Source organism: Camellia sinensis, unplaced genomic scaffold (genome assembly GCF_055761805.1).
Source record: "Camellia sinensis isolate YWXY unplaced genomic scaffold, ASM5576180v1 Unanchor12, whole genome shotgun sequence".
In the NCBI taxonomy this organism is placed as follows: Eukaryota; Viridiplantae; Streptophyta; class Magnoliopsida; order Ericales; family Theaceae; genus Camellia; species Camellia sinensis.
Window position 1 is genome coordinate 2,329,878 of NW_028128998.1, and position 4,699 is coordinate 2,334,576.

Genomic DNA, 4,699 nt, shown 5'->3' on the forward strand with positions numbered 1-4,699 from the left:
AAAGAAAGCTGGTTTAGGAAAAGGATGAGTATCAAATCATTAAGAAGGAAATGAGCAGTCTTCACTAAATTAGGCATTTCTCTTTGTACACTTGGAATTTAAATGTGAGGCCACCACCATTAGAAAGTAGACTTCTGGGGCTTCAATTTAGACCCAAGAAACACCTTAGACCAAGTCCAAATAAGGGAGATATGCCCATTTGAAGTTGTGCTTAAGAGCAGATTTTGTTGATCCAGCCCGAGACAGCCTTCACTAAATTAGGAATATTTCTTTGTACACTTGGAATTTAAATGTGAGGCCACCACCATTGGAAATTAGACTTCTGGGGCTTCAATTTAGACCAATGAACTGCCTAAAAACAAGTCCATATGGGGGAGATATGCCCATTTGAAGTTGGGCTTAAAAGCAGATTTTGTTGATTCGACCCAAAACAACAATAGCCCATTTTTCTTGGTTTTGGTTCGGTTGGGACAACCCATTTACCTATTTTTTGAGCCATTCAAGTGCATCCACTCATCCTCCATTATACCTAATCATCCTCCATTGTCAAAAAGAGGTTTTGTTTGCATCCATAAAGGAGTATCCCATGCAACCACCTTGAAAATTTGCCCTCCTATCACATTCTTGTCTCCCACCTTGTCTCCCACCTTCTTTTTGACCTTTACTCTCCCTCATTGCCTATATAGAATGATCATATTGTAAGAGAGGGGGAGGACCACGAAATTGAAGAGAAAGGAGTAAGAAAAGAGTGAAAAAAGAGAGAAAATTTGAGTTTTTGAGCCAAAAATATTCCTATCTTCCATATACACCCTATGCCTCCCATAGCTACTGAAATTCCTCATTTCCATACACCAAAACCACTCCAAAAATTCTGATATAGCCAAAGATCAATCGCCTCGATCATAAGGAAGAATGTTTAGTGATTGAAAGTGAGGAAAACTAGAGAGTTAGCCACTTTCCATACCACAAACTCCATAAACTCCATAATTTCGAATTGAGGATTTGAGAACACACTTCCTACACTTGAGGGTGATCAAGAGAAAGTTTGGAAATCAAGAAGTTCAATCTTTCTTTGGAAGGTGAATTTTTAATCTTTCATTTTCTTATATTTTATATCTTATATTTATATTCTTGCTTCTTATTTCATTGTGTTTTGTTATAATCCAAGTGGTTTGTTTATCTCATATTTATTTTCTTACTTTATATTTCATAGTGTGTTGTTATAATCCTAGCGGTTTGTTTAGCTCATAATTATTTATTTATTTATTTTTATTCGCATACTTTAATTTCATATTAGTTTTGTTGTAATCTTGCACGTTTTACCTCATATTTATTTTTTTCGTGTATTAGTCTCATATTAGTTTTGTTGTAATTTTGCATGTTCTATCTTATATTTGTTTTATTGCTTTAGGTTTATGTTGTGAGTTTGCACTTATTTTATTTTATTTTATATTTATTTTCTTTTTTTTAATCTAACCTGTAGTGGTTAGTTGAGCCACCTACATATTTTTTGTTTGTTCCTTTTCTTGGTTTCGCAACAAGACAGGTTTTGCTTGGCCTAGTTCGCCGGCCGGCCTATTTGGCCGGTCGGTTAGCTTCTTCCGAACAAGATGGCGTAATCTCCCAATATTCACTAATTTCCGCCGGCGGTTCTAAAGAACATGAAGCTTTTATTTTATTTATTTATTTTATTTTGAGTGTATTGTGAGGTTTTTATTTTGTTGTAATATTCTCCTCATCCCTCTCTAATTTGGTTTGTAATTATTCTTTAAAATGTTGTAATAATTCCCCGCCCCGCTTCTTTCTATCCCGTTCTTTTACTTGGTTTCTTTATTTGTACATAAACATCATATTTATTTTTCATCATAGTTATGCTTTGCATCCATGTTTCATGCATCTTGATTCGGCTAAGTTTGCATTTGTGGATTTAATCAATTCCTATGTGATTATGTGCCCTACCTCATGTTCTTGAGATGATTCACATATCATATTTTAGAAGCCGAATCTTTAGTTGCATCTTATGAGTGAATTGCATTAGGGTTTTGTATATAAGATCATACATATTTTACTAACTTTGTTTTGCAGCTTGTTCGTGGGACATCAAACATGTGAGTTTTTATGCTTTAGCATCCCGTGTGTGTGTGTTTTTCTTACTATGTCTAGCATTCTACCATGAGGCTAGTTGCTTATGTGATATAACTCTATGAATGCCGGTGGATGGAGGTTGTGTCGCTTAATTTGGAATGATGTTGATTTTTCATGCTTGTAAACTCAATTTATTTGGGTTGTACATCGTCAAAACTCTTTCAAAATGCATGATATCAAATTGCTCCAAAATGAATGGCATAGTCTATACTTGTATGCTTCACATAGCAAATTTTAGGATTTATTAACTAATCAGAACATGAACATATAAATAAAATAAAATTCATATCATGGTTAGTAAAGGCCGATCTTTGATCGGGTGGGCGGGGGTGCTCATTATTGACCTTCCCCTCTCACACCTAAGGTTCCGAGCCAAGCATCCTTGGTTACGACGAACAGTGGCCTTGGCACGAGTTATGGGTTTCGTAATTTTCCCAAAATAAATATTAGGTGGCGACTCTGAGATCTGATGACGCAGTCCATTTTTGACAAAATTGCAATAAAATGGATTTTCAATAAAAGTTGCCAAATCTGGACTCTCATCTACGTTTCACATTGCACTCGTGAGACTAGATCAAAGAGATCTCGGGAGTCCAAACTGTTTAACGCGCGCGGGTACCCCCCTGGGCATGTTTCAATTTCTGGCGACTCTGCTGGGGATTTTATGAAACCTTGACTCGAACTCCATGATATGACCGTTATTTTCAATTATATGTTCATTGCATTGCATTCATTAGTGCACTTCAAGTCCTTGTGTTGCCCAGACACTGGTGGGAGCACAGGTAAGCTTTTTGTGACACTACACCTATTTTTACGATACTTTAGAGGCCTTGTGTTGTAACCTTTTGAGATTTGTCAAAAGGGTAGCTTTGCTATGTTGCTCTGCTATCTAGCTTTGCTATCTAAGGTTCTCAGACTCTGAAGAGAGGCTATTTGACTCTTCTGATTTCCTGGGATCTTTATTGGTTATGACCCAAAGGACTCTTTGGTAACGTCACCTTGGCTTCAACCCGTAAAATAGAGCCAACCTTGTACATATAGTGAGCTATAGTACCTTTCAAATTAGGACATAATGCTTTCCCATTTCTAGGATGTATGATACCGCTTGTGTGAATAGTGAAACCCTAGATCATTCCAAGCTAGGACAGGATAACCCTACCCTCTTTAGGGGTGTTTGTTCTCTTTCCTGCTTTATGTGTAATGTATTGGATCTATACAGGGGTTCTCAAATTCGAATGAGTGGCTCAGGCTGTTCAGTTTAGCACCATTACTTCAAAAACAAAAAAATAACAAAAACATAAAATCAAAAAAAACAAAAAAAATTTGTTAAAAAAAAAAAAATGTTGATATCCCACAAAGTCGACCATCTCTGTGATTGGGGAGTGACCACCTGTTGATTGCATGAGCTTTATTTTGATTGTTGTGGCTGGCCCACACTTTGACTAGCAATTTATTTTGAATGTTGTGGCTGGCCCACACTTTGACTAGCAAAATTGAGAATGGTTTTATTCTGAGTTCTGAATTGAGTATTGAGTCTAAGTTTGACTCCACCAAGTTTGTAGAGTTAGAGTCAGGCTCGAGTCAGCCTAATGAGTCAGAGTCTGTTGATTTCGATAGTGCTAACCTAGACATTTCTGTCCTGTCTAGGTCCTCTTTGTCATTTTCTTTTGAGTATGTTGTCAAAAGTCTGTTGCCATTGCTGAGTCATAGTCTCTTTTCAATAAACAGAAAAACAAAAAAACAAAATGCCATAGAGTCTGCCTACTTCTCTGTGCCTTAATTCATTGCATTGACCAAAGTTTTTCAAAACTTTTTCCAAAACTCTGATGAAAACAAAGAGGAAGAATTTCCTCGGGATTTGCAAATTTTGATCAACTGAGAAGAAGAGAGGTGTGCTAAGCCTTTGATGAATAAAATCATTTTTGTTAATGTGGGTACTGAGAATGATCCTAGCTTTCCAAATTGGTTCTATCTTATCTTCGTAAGAGTACGGGTGATTAGTCACTTTGTTAAAAGATTTCAAAAACTGTTTTTGCGTGGTCCTACGAAGACATGCTTGGAATTGATTATACAGCATAAGATCCCTCTTGACTCGTGGTCCGACCTCCTTAGCTTCTTAGCTTTCAAACCTTGATTCGAAGTATTCAATGATCATTCAAAGTGTAAGGCTTGCATAGCCGAATTGGAAATAGCCCTTGAACTAGGGGCCATGATGTGATTCAAATGGGGGCAGCCCTTCAACTAGGGGCAATAAGGTCAAATATGATTTAGATTGGAAATAGCCCTTGAACTAGGGGCAATGATGTGATCCAGATTGGAAACAGACCTTGAACTCAGGGTAGAGAATGTGATATCGATTTGACACAGCCCTTGAACTAGGGGCAAAAGTGTGAGGCTTGGATAGCTGAAATGGAGGCAGCCCTTAAACTAGGGGCAATAAGGTACCACCCTTGAGAGGCTCGCTGGGTTGAAAACTCGGAAGGGCGACCTAGGCAAAAGTTAGAGCACAAAAAAAAAATATAAAAATAAAAAGAAAAATGAAAAGCTCGCAAGG

General features: G+C 37.2%; 1 long non-coding RNA gene across 1 annotated transcript; it reads left to right on the top strand.

The window, feature by feature from the left end:
• The first annotated feature begins 378 nt into the window (after nucleotides 1–378).
• Nucleotides 379–1,807, top strand: LOC145814608 (uncharacterized). The gene is made up of 2 exons (XR_014357947.1): nucleotides 379–1,079; nucleotides 1,484–1,807. It is a non-coding gene; the product is annotated as an uncharacterized LOC145814608 (long non-coding RNA).
• The last annotated feature ends 2,892 nt before the right edge of the window (nucleotides 1,808–4,699 follow it).